Source organism: Pongo pygmaeus, chromosome 7 (genome assembly GCF_028885625.2).
Source record: "Pongo pygmaeus isolate AG05252 chromosome 7, NHGRI_mPonPyg2-v2.0_pri, whole genome shotgun sequence".
Taxonomy (NCBI): Eukaryota; Metazoa; Chordata; class Mammalia; order Primates; family Hominidae; genus Pongo; species Pongo pygmaeus.
Genome location: NC_072380.2, coordinates 79,661,335 through 79,673,637, shown reverse-complemented (window position 1 = coordinate 79,673,637; position 12,303 = coordinate 79,661,335). Strand labels below are relative to the sequence as shown.

The following is a 12,303-nucleotide window of genomic DNA, read 5'->3' as shown; positions in this document are numbered from 1 at the left end:
GTTTTCTTTGTTGTACAGAAGTTTTTATTTTTATGTAATTTCAGTTGTCTATTTTTGCTTTCGTTGCCCATGCCTTTGGAATCAAATCTAAAAAAAAAAAATCGTAGCCTGGAGCAATGTCATGTAGTTTTTTCCCCTATGTTTTTTTCCAGTGGTTTTCAGGTTTTATGTTTAAATCTATAATCGATTTTTAGTTAAATTTTTGTTAATGGGGTGAGATAAGGGTCCAAATTTATTCTTTTGCATATGGATATCCAGTTTTCCTATCACCACTTATTAAACAGACTATCCTTTTCCCATTGTATATTCTTGGCACCTTTGTCAAGTTAATTGACCATAGATGAACAGATTCATTTCTATGATTTCTGTTCTGTTCCATTGGTCAATGTGTCTATTTTATGCTAGCACCATGCTCTTTTAATTACTATCACTTTGTAGTATAGTTTGAAATCAACTACAGTTGGTATGATACCTCTAGCTTTGTTCTTTTTGTTCATCATTGCCTTGGTTATTTGGGGATTTTGTGGTTCAACTTGCTTTTTTTTTTTTTTTTTTTGAGACAGAGTCTCCACTCTGTTGCCCAGGCTGGAGTGCAGTGGCGTGATCTCAGCTCACTGCAACCTCCACCTCCTGGGTTCAAGCAATTCTTCTGCCTCAGCCTCTAGAGTAGCTTGGATTATAGGCATGTGCTACCACGCCCAGCTAATTTTTGTATTTTTAGTGGAGATGGGGTTTTCCCATATTGCCCAGGCTGATTTTGAACTCCTGACCTCAAGTGATCTGCCCGCCTTGGCCTCCCAAAGTGCTGAGATCACAGTCATGAACCACCACACCTGGCCAAATTTGCTTTTTCTATAGCTACAAAAAGTGACATTGAGATTTTTACATGAATTGCATTAAATCTGTAGATCACTTTGGGTAGTATAGATCTTTTAACAGTATTAATTCTTCCAGAACATGAACACACAGAATATGTTTTAATTTATTTGTGTCTTCTTCAGTTTCTTTCCTTGATTTTTTTTTTTTTTTTTTTGAGACAGCATCTTGCTCTGTCACCCAGGCTGGAGTGCAGTGGCATGATCTCGGCTCACTGCAAGCTCTGCCTCCCGGATTCATGCCATTCTCCTGCCTCAGCCTCCTGAGCAGCTGGGACTACAGGTGCCCGCCACCACACCCAGCTAATTTTTTGTATTTTTAGTAGAGACGGGGTTTCACTGTGTTAGCCAGGATGGTCTCAATCTCCTGACCTCGTGATCCGCCCGCCTCGGCCTCCCAAAGTGCTGGGATTACAGGTGTGAACCACCGTGCCCGGCCTCTTTCCTTGATATTTTATAGTTTTTTGTGTACAGTTCTTTCACTTTCTTTGTTAAATTTATTTCTAAGTGTTTCATTTTTTGTAACTATTGTAAATGGGATTGTTCTCTTGATTTCTTTTTCAGAAAGTTTGTTGTGAATGTAGAGAAATGCCACTGATTTTTGTGTGTTAATTTTATATTCTGCAACTTTACTGAATTTGTATATCAGTTCTAACAGATTTTTGGTGGAATCTATAGGATTTTCTATGTATAAGATCATGTAGTCAGCCAACAGTGACAATTTCACTTCTTCTTTCCTGTTTGGATGCTTTGTATTTCTTTCTCTTGACCAAGTGCTCTGGCAAGGACTTTCAATACTAAGTTAAATAGAGGTGGCATGAATGAACATCCTTGCCTTGTTCAGGATCTTAGAGGAAAGGTTTCTAATTTTTCACCATTGTGTATAATGTTAGCTGTGGGCTTGTTATATATGGCTTTTATTGTGTTGAAGTACATTTTATCTATACCTAATTTGTTGAGTGGTTTTATCATGAAAAGATATTGAATTTTGTCAAATGCATTTTTTTGCATTTAATGAAATAATCATGCTTTTTCCTTGATTATGTTAATATGGTGTCTCTCATTTATTGATCTGTGAATGTTGAACCATCCTTGCATCCCAGGAATAAATCCCACTTGATGGTGTTTCATCCTCCTAATGCACTTTTGAGTTTGCTAGCATTTTGTTGAGGATTTCTGCGTCTATATTCATCAAAGATATTGGTCTGTAGTTTTCTTATTTTGTGATGTTTTTGTTTGGCTTTGGTGTCAGGTTATTGCTGCCCTTGCAAAAAGAATTTGGAAGTATTCTCTCCTCTTCAATTTTTTTTAGAAGTCTGTAGAGAATTAGTATTAGTTTTTATTTAAATGTTTGGTAGAATTCAGTCATGAAGCCTTCAGGTTCTTGCTTTTTCTTTGATGGGTGTCTTAGTCCATTTTGTGTCGCTATAAAAGAATACCTGAGACTGGGTAATTTATATACAAAAGAGGTTATTTAGCTCACAGTTCTGCAGGCTGAGAAGTTTAAGGTCATGCATGGCCCTGGCCTCTAGAGAGGGCTTTCATCCTGCATCACAACATGGCAGAGAAGATCAAAGGAAAAGCAGACATGGGCACAGAGCCGGGAACTTGAGGGGCATTCTGGCTTTATAATAGCCTCCTCTCATAGGAACTAATCCATTCTTGTGGGAATTAGCCCAGTCTTTCAAAAGCAAGAACTTACTACTAGGAGAATGACACCAAGCCATTCATGAGGAATCTGCCTCCATAACCCCAGCACCTGCCATTGAGCCCACCTCCCAACACCACCACATTAGGGATCAAATTTCAGCATGAGTTTTCGTGAGAATAAACAAACCATATTCAAACTATAACAATGGGAGACTTTTTATTGCTGATTCAGTCTCATCACTCCATTATCATTCTGTTCAGATTTTCTGTTTCTTGTGATTCAGTCTTAGCAGGTTGTATATGTTTAGGAATTTATCTATTTCCTCTAAGTTTCTCCATTGCTTGTCCTATAATTTTTCACAATAGTCTCTTATTTTTCTTTGTATTTCTGTGGTGTCAGTTGCAATGTTTCCACTTTCATTTCTGATTTTATCTTAGTCTTTTTTCTTGGTTAGTCTAGCTAAAGGTTTGTCAATTTTGTTTATCTTTCTAAAAAACCAATTCTTAGTTTCATCAATCTTCCATATTGTTTTTCTAGTCTCTATTTAATTTATTTGTCCTGATCTTTACTCTTTACTTCTGCTAGCATTGGGCTTAGTTTGTTCTTCTTTTTTGTATTTCCTTTAGATGTGATATTAGATTGTTTATTTGCAATCATTCTTCTCTTTTGATGTAGGCATTATTGCTACAAACTTTCCTCTTACAACTGCTTTTGCTGCATTACACAAGTTTTGGTATGCTATGCTTCCATTTTCATTTGTCTCAAGTTTTTTTTTAATTTCCTAATTTCTATATTGACCTTGATTGCTAAGTAGTATGTTTTTTGACATTTATTTGTGAATTTTCTGAAATTTCTCCTGTTGTTAGTTTTTAGTTTCATACCATTATGGTTGAAAAAAATATTTGATATGGTTTCGATCTTCTTAAATTTGCTAAGATTTGTCCTGTGGCCTAACAAATGATCTACCCTAGAGAATGTACTCTGTGTTCTTAAAATGAATGTGTATTCTGTTGTTGTTGGCTGGAATGTTCTGCATATGTCTGTTAGTTCCATTTGATCCAAAGAGTTCTTCAAGTCCAATGGTTCCTCAATAACTTTCTGTCTACATGATCTGTTCTATATTGAAAGCACTGTATTGAAGTCCCCTGCTGTTATTGAATGGCAATCTCTCTCTCCCTTCAGATTCGTTAATATTTGCTTTATATATTTAGGTGCTCCACTGTGGAGTGCACATGTGTTTATAATTTTTATGTCCTCTTGACGAAGTGACCTCTTTTTCATTATAGAATGTCATTCTTTGTCTCTTTGTATAATTTTCTACTTAAAATCTATTTTGTCTGATACAAGCAAGTATCACTACCTCTGCTCTCTTTTGGTTTCCTTTTTTGTGAAATATCTTTTTTCATCCCTTCTCTTTCAGTCTATGTGTGTCCTTAAAAACGAAGTGAATCTCTTGTAGATAGCATATAGTTGTCTCTTGTTTCTTTATCCATTCATTCACTCTATGTCTTTGAATTGGGGAATTTAATACATGTACATTCAAGGTAATTAATGCTAGGTAAGAACCTACAAATACCATTTTGTTCATTGTTTTCTGGTTGTTTTATAGATACTTTGTTTCTTTCTTCCTCTCTTGGTGTCTTCTTTTGTGATTTGATGGTTTTCTGTAGTGGTATGTTCTGAATCTTTTTAAATTTTGTTTTTTCCATCTCTTATTTACTTTTGCTTTTTGGTTATCACAAATTTTACACAGAATATCTTATAACAGTCTATTTCAAGCTGATAACAGCTTAACTTTTATTGCATACAATTCTAAACTTTTACTCCCCTCCCACATTTTATGTTTTTGATGTCTGAATTTACATCATTTTGTGATATGTATCCCTTGATAATTTATTTTAGCTCTAGTTGTTATTAACAATTTTGCCCTTTAACCCTCATACTCAGAATATAATTATATATCACTATTACAGTACTAGAGTATTCTGATTATTGCTCTGTATTACCTACGCCATTAGGTTTTGTGCTTTCATATGTTTAGCGTTATTATTTAGCAATCTTTTGTTTCAGTTTAAAGAACTCCCTTTAGTAATTCCTGTAAAGGTAAGTCTAGTGGATAAACTTCCTTAGCTTTTATTTGTCTGGGGAAGTTTTAATTTCTTCCTCACTTCTGAAAGACAGCTTTTCTGGATAAAATATTCCTTTTTATCTAACAAGAAACCATAACTTTATTAATGATAGAAAGAGTACAAATTTCAATTCAAGCTGCAGTTACTCTTTTGAAACACCGAAAAAAACGTTCTTGTTTTCAGATGGTTACATTGCTAATTCCATACTCACATTAACAATATCATTACTGTTGTTCTTCAGGGCTTGAACTGCCTTTGTTCTTAATACATTTGCTTGCAACATGACCAATTCTGTGTCCTTAATTTTCACACGTTTCATCAACTTCCTCACCTGTTTCATCAACTTCCTCTTTACTCTCCTCTTGTACAGTTGGAAGAGGCTATATGTTTCCTTGAATGTTTGAGAGAGCTTCACCTTGAACTTCGAATTTCTCAGTAGCCGCTAGCTGTGCTTGCTGAACCTCAATCTCAGCTTCCCTTAAAAACCATGTCAGTATTTGAAGCTGGGATCTTACAGACATCTGGTTTTGTGATGACAGAGTATTCTTAGATTTCCAAATAGTGTCTCTAGTAACCCCTGTAACCTGCTTAAAACCCAGTTTGGTTATAACCTTCTGTGCCTTCTTTTCACTCCAACTCTGTTTTGCTTTATCGACTGGTTCTTCATCAATTTCAGCTGCTGCTGACAACTGGGCTTGTTGTGTGGTCGTTGCCTGTGTGGAATTTTGTTCCTCAAGCTCTGGTACTGATTCATCACTGTTAGATTCTTTTACACACCCTGTCTTAGCCTGTGGCTCTGGCTACTTATGCTCCGTAGCAGAGACAGTTTCTGGGTCTTTACTGGGCATTTTGTGGGGGGAACATGGAACCAAGATAGTGGCAGAAAGTAATGAATAAAGTATTCCTGGTTGGCAGTTTTCTTTTTCTTCAACACTTTGAATATGTTATCCTACTGATTCCTGGCCTGCAAGACTTCTGCTGAGAATTCCATCTACAGTCATATTAGGACTTCATTGTATATGATATATTTCTTATCTCTTTCTGCTCTCAGAACTCTGTCTTTAATTTTTGACAGTTTGATTATTATACATCTCGGTGAACTCCTCTTTGGGTTGAATTTAATTGGGACTTCTGTGCTTCCTGTACCTGGATGTTACCTTCTTTCCTCAGATTAGGAAAGTTTTCATTCACTATTTTTTAAAAACACTCTTCCTGCCAGGCACAGTGGCTCACACCTGTAATCCCAGCACTTTGGGAGGCCAAGGCGGGTGGATCACCTGAGGTCAGGAGCTTGAGACCAGCCTGGCCAACATGGTGAAACCCCTTCTCTACTAAAAATACAAAAATTAGCTGGGCATGGTGGTGGGTGCCTGTAATCCCAGCCACTAGGGAGGCCGAGGGAGGAGAATCACCTGAACCCAGGAGGCGGAGGTTGCAGTGAGCCGAGATCGTGCCACTGCACGCCAGCCTGGGCAACAAGAGCAAAACTCTGCCTCTAAATAAATAAATAAATAAATAAATAAACCTCTTCCTGGCCCTTTTTCTCTTTCTTCTGTTTCTTGAATGCCTATTATGCATAGGTTAGGTCTCTTGATGGTGTCACGTAATTCCCATGGGCTTTCTTCATCTTTTTCATTCTTGTTTCTTTTTGCTTCCCTGATTAAGTAGTTTAAAATGTTCTGCCTCTGAGTTCACTGATTCTTCAGCTTGATTGAGCCAGCTGTTGAAGCTTCCTATTACATTTTTCAGTTCAGTCATTGTAATCTTCATCTCTAGAATTTCTATTTGTTTCTTTGTGTATTGTCTCTATTTATTTGTCAAATTTCTGGTGTTGTTTGTGTATTTTCTGAATTTCATTTAATTTTTTATCTGTATATTCTTGAAGTTTACTGAACTTTTAAAAGTAGATTATTCTCCATTTTTTCTGTCATTTCATAGATCTACCTTTCTCTAGGGTCCATTGCTGGGGCTTTCTCATTGTTTGTTTCTTTGTTTGTTTGTTTTGGAGGTATCATGATTTCCTAAATCTTTGTAATCCTTATGTCTTTGCATTGGTGTTTATGCCTTTATAGAGAAAGCCAACTTTCCTGAGTTTTACAGGAGTTCTTTGGCAGGGATAGACCTTCACTAGTTAGTCTAGCCTATGATTGTGGATGGGCCAGCTCGTACTGACCCCAGGCAGACAGAGTTTGCTTTTAGGTTATCTAGAAGCCTGAGCTGCTCCCTTTGCCCTGAATTCAGGTGAGGCAGCTGGCTAGGCTCTTCTATCCAGCAAGATAGGTACATTCACAAAAATCTGTGTGCTGATCTCTGTGGGCCCCACCTCCTTGCTTTGTTTCTGCCTGACCGCAGGTGGTCTAACTGCACTGTTTCCCCTATGTTCCTCAGTCCCCATGAGGTGAGGACAGAGTGGGCTTCCTGGGAAGCATCTCAGAATGCTAGGGAAGCTGGCTGTCCACTTCCCTGGATCTCTTTTCTCACTGTAGAAACTATGAGCCCTGGGGAGTACCCTGTGTGGCACTGTGCCAGCTTATGGAAGGCAGAGGGGTGACATAGTCAAAGTGAGACTGATTCTCCTGCCCTTTCAATGTAGATTTTTATTCAATTCCATGGAACACACAAGTGGTTCAGGTTTATTCCCATGTTTTGGGGTTTTCACCAAGGTGTTTTTTTTTTGGTCTATGAATAGTTCTAGTTGATTTTCCTGTGGAGGGGAATGAAACCCAAGACTTCCTTTTCCACCATCTTGCTGACCTCCAGACAAAAAGCGTTGCAAAACTGCCACTGACCCAGTTAAATGTCCTGAAGAAAGCAATGTTTTGGTGGCAAAACTGCTATGTTTATTCATTGGTAAGTCAATGATTGCCATATAAGAGTAATTTGATTACACCATTATGTAGCTCAATACAAAGTAGCAGCAATTTTTCATGCATTTGATTGCTTTTGTGCCTGTGTTAAATTTGTATTCTTTTTTAAGAGGACATCTCAAAACTGTATGAACTTCAGGTCTCACAAGACCTAAATCTGCCCTGGCCAGGCCCATGTATCTGATATCCCATAAGAGAGAGGAGTCGCACAACTTTGTCTATTCTCTTGACCCTATTGTCTAAATAATCATACACATTTAAGAAGAAAGAGGCGAGTAAGGTAGAGGCTCTCCTCTACCATTACTGTAAGTCTACTACTCTCTACACTCCTGCTCCTCTTTCAGTCTGTCCAAGTGCCAACTGATAAATTTTTTCCATTCTTATAGTCCAGATTGCTAATGCAGGGTGTTCAACTTGCCTTTTCATGCCAGGTCACAGTTTATGTTACATACTGTGGCCTAAAGAGTGGCCACCTTTCACTCCAAACAATGGCTATTCTTATGTAAAGAACAGCCTTCTACTTTCTCACCATTCCTGGGCATATCATTTGATTATCTGCAGTACATGAATATTAAGCATCCTGAAGAGGTTACAGATCATGCAATGGAACCAATCTACACATTCCCTGTGCTTCTCCAGCAGCTCCTGCTCTCTGGGCATAGGGATGGAGAGGGTGAATTGGCGTACTGATCTAGGGTTAGGGTTTGGTGGTGAGGGTGCAGCATGCAGCTAGACCATGAGATATTTGTACATGTTATCAACCAAAATGTCCACTTTGGGTAGAGAAAGAATGAAGACTAAGAGGGAATGGAAGTCAGGAGACAGCAGAAGTATCTAGGGACTAGATATCTAAATGATATTAAAAATCAGAAAGGTGAAAACATAGCCAGGAACTTGTGGTCCAAGAGTGAGAAATTCAAATTTAAGGTTTTAGAGGTGACACAAGATATTGTCCTTAAAGTGGATTGATAAAGTAGACTGGAGATTCACTCCATTGGCATTGAGAAGGTGGAGGCTCAGCTGTCAGATATGGACATTGACAGCTTCCTGGACATTACCTGCTGGTGGGACACTTTACACTATGAGGAGATGCCCATCCCAGTGCAAGAGGGAAGGTGACTGCAAGGTCAGAACAGGGCAGCAATGAGTCAGGACCAATAGTGTTATATCCAAACAGCATTATCTTCGGAGGAAGATGTTCTTCTGCAGGAAAACTAATGACTAATACTATTGAAATGACAATGGGGAGAAAGGAGAATACCAAACAACAGAACACTGGAGAATTGGCTATTATCTCCTCTGAGATTTGAGCTATTTATCCAGAGGTGAGGATTTGCTTTTGCCTTGGAAGCCCCTTCAAAAACCATTTGAGTGTCTGGCAAAGAAATGAAAATCATGAATCAGCTGTAACCATTTAGGAGTGAAATTCTCTCTGAAAATTTAACTTGGTCTTGGCAACAGAAAGGATGTTTCCCTTGTCATGGTGACCCTTGTTATCCAAGTATTTGCAGGAGGCATTCTCCAAAGTGGCATACGAGGAGCCTGATATTTTTTGAAAACTTTTTCAAGGCGAAGATGACATCTCAGAGAGATCTCATCTTGCTGAGAGTCAAGGTGCTGAGACAACCCGACATTACAAATAAAACCACATTTCAGAGTAGAAATTGATCCATACCAACTAATGACTTGCTCGTTCTGTTTTCTCTTGGGAAAAAAACTAAACAGTTTGGCAAGGAACTATCCTTGACTATGCAGTCCTAAAGGTCTTTTTCAAGGTAGTTTATCCTGTAAGAAGTGAAAGAAGTGGTATTTTGTGATGGTGATTTGGCTGCATGTCCATTGCCCGCTCTGTTGTTCTGTGTCTGTAGTGTCTTGTGCTAGTCATGCACCTCAGACAGTGCAAGATGCTTCCTTTGATCTATCATGTCAGCAGTGGGAGAGGTCCTTAGCCTAACAGAGGTCTGACTGAAAGAACAGCCTTCAAAGTGAGTGTCATTTTCAGAAATAACCATGCTCTGCCAGATCTGTATGGGGTTTTTTAATCGCCTGCGCTGACAGAACGTTTCTTGTCATTTTTGTTTTTCTGCGTCCCATTATCCTCTTTTTCTTTCTCCTTTGAAGTATTTACACACAGTCTCAATCTCCACATCTGGGTTTTGAGGAGGATTCTGCAGCAGTTTACAACATACCTAATGACAGAGCAAGATCCTAAAACAACAACAACAAAAAAAAACCACGCTGTGGCATAGTCCCAGTTCTTTCTCTCTCATTGCCTCCCACCTGCTCTCCATTATCCAATATATTTGTTTTGGAGTCATGCTGATTTAGATAGCCGTCTCCAGCTTTAATTCAGATGGCGTAACTGATCCGACCACATGTTACATACTAAATGATTTAGAAGACCACGCTGTGGTTCTCAGTTCATCTTTCAGTAAGCATGTTTTGACATTGAGTCAAATAATCCTATGAAAATCCTTTCATAAGGATTATTTGTCATAATGACAGTGTTATCTTTTGTTGTTTGCAGCTGATTTTTTTGATCATTGTTTAATTGGGATAGGCATATTGTCACATTACAGATCACTTTACATAAAAGGAAACCACAGAAATCTATCAGCATTATTAATCCCTAATTAAAATATATTGACATCATACTTAATGTATGAAAAGAGCTGAATTAAGCCTTTTTAAATTAGAAAATTCACTTTAGGCAGAAATAGTGGCTGGAAACATAGACATTTTTCTCTTCTAGTAGACAATGATGAGTATAATTTTACTGATATGACAGCTACAAGAACATTCTGTGTCTTTGATTGAGCTCTGTACTGCTCTTCCTATGACCTTGAGAACTCACTTGTGTAAGAATTCAGTTTTGTAAAAGGATATATTCTTGAGTCACAAGTAGGAGGCCTAAATTAAATGAGCTAACACCTTAGATGTAGTTCTCTATCTCCAAAACATTAAAAAGAAAAAACAAGGAATACTTTTAATCATCACTGCTCAGCTTTGCATCCCAGAGAAAGAAATAGAAGCACAGGCTGCCAAAAAGAAACCCCAAACAAACAAACAAAAAAAGCTTTAGGAGCATCACAGGCAGAGACTAGAGAGAAAAATCTGGGTTTTACCACTATAGACCTCTCCAGGAAATGGCAAACTTTAATCTTAGAACCAGAAACCAGTTGCATAGTGCTTTCTGTTTCCTATTCATGGATTTTGTCTTGCCAAAAAGATGATAAACTCTTCTGGGGCATTGATGTCATTTTTGGAATGCTAAGCACCTATCATGTGGCAGGTACCCTTCTACAGCCTGGATATACAGCTGTGAACAATTTAAGCAAAGTCCCTTCCCCAGGACCTCCTAACATCCATTCAGTGGAAGTATATTAGGACCAGTATATAGCACTATGAAATGTTCTTGCATATTGAAACCTTTGAAGAGGCAACTTATCAATGAGCTGCACATACCCCAAAATATGGAATAGCCTTTCAGCCTAAGATGACTGCTTTGGTCATGGGAGTGAGGGAAGGTAGATAAATCTAACTGTGACTCATAGAATGTGATAGAAATCAGTAAAATTAGTATCAAGGACAGCCTTGAAGGACATGGACTAAACATGCAGATTTGCAGATTTAAAGAGAAAGCATGAGAAAAGAAGTTGGAGGGAAGTGGCCTTCCTAGGGGAAAGGAGTGAGATTTTAAGGCTATGCAATCTCAGGTCTTTTTGTATCAATCAATCGTCCCTGAGCCCCACAGCCTACTTCTGTGTAAAGGTAGTCAGAAGGAGCTGGATATGAGATTCCTTCTCCCTACCCAAACTCCAGATGGGTTGTTCCAACAGCAGGTTTCCCAGCTGAGGCCTCTTAAAGAATGACCTCCCTGAAAGAATTTCAGAGCTGTGCCTTCCCACGTTCTGTCCAAGATTTTTAGAAAAAAAGATGATATTTAGCTAACCTTCCTAAGTTGTTACAACTTGTCAATCACTCATGTTCTTTACATATATGATCTCACTTAATACAAAAACCTCAGGCAGTGAATGACACTGATAATCCCAGGAAGGTAGAGCTCATAAGAAGCAGAACCATCAGTCAAATGCAACCCAGGCAGCTGTCTCCAGATCTGTGTTCTCGATTAGCATGTTTAATTTACTCAGGAACAGTTACTTTCTGTTTTAGTTAACACCAAAACATACATTTTTATGGTTCCGATCTCAATTAAATAAGTAAAGCATGTTGTCACATCCTATTTGGCCCTGGTTATGTCTTTTTTCTTTCTCTTCATTCTAATTTTTGACTCAGTTTAGTTCTACAAACATTCATTGAGCAACTACTCCATGCTCATCACAGTGATCACTGCTATGGAGACCCATCATCTTCCCTGAAAGAGCTTACCATCCTTTGGGGGAGACAAAACGTATACAGAGAAAACAGAGGGCCATACCATTGCAATATAGTATATCAGGAAATACCAGAAGGTGTGATATCAACTGTCTTAGTCCATTGGAGCTGCTCTAACAAAAATACCAAAGAGTAGGTGGCTTAAATAATAAACATTTATTTCTCACAGTTCTGGATTCAGGGTAATCCAAGATCAAGGTGTCAACAGATTCAACATCTATTGAGTGAGGGCTTTTTCCAGATTGAAAGACAGCATCTTCCCACTGTGTCCTTACATGGAAGAAGTTACATGAGAGCTCATCAGGGCCTCTTTTATAAGAGAACTAATCCAATTCATGAGAGCTCCACACTCTTGACCTAATCACCTCCCAAAAGCATCACCTCCT

General features: G+C 38.3%; 1 protein-coding gene and 1 pseudogene across 1 annotated transcript in view; one reads left to right on the top strand and one right to left on the bottom strand.

The window, feature by feature from the left end:
- The window catches only part of CPA6 (carboxypeptidase A6), a 317,065-nt gene that overhangs the window by 160,638 nt on the left and 144,124 nt on the right, over positions 1–12,303 (top strand). The window lies entirely within an intron of this gene.
- LOC129042426 (nascent polypeptide-associated complex subunit alpha-like) lies at positions 4,843–5,503 on the bottom strand (annotated as a pseudogene).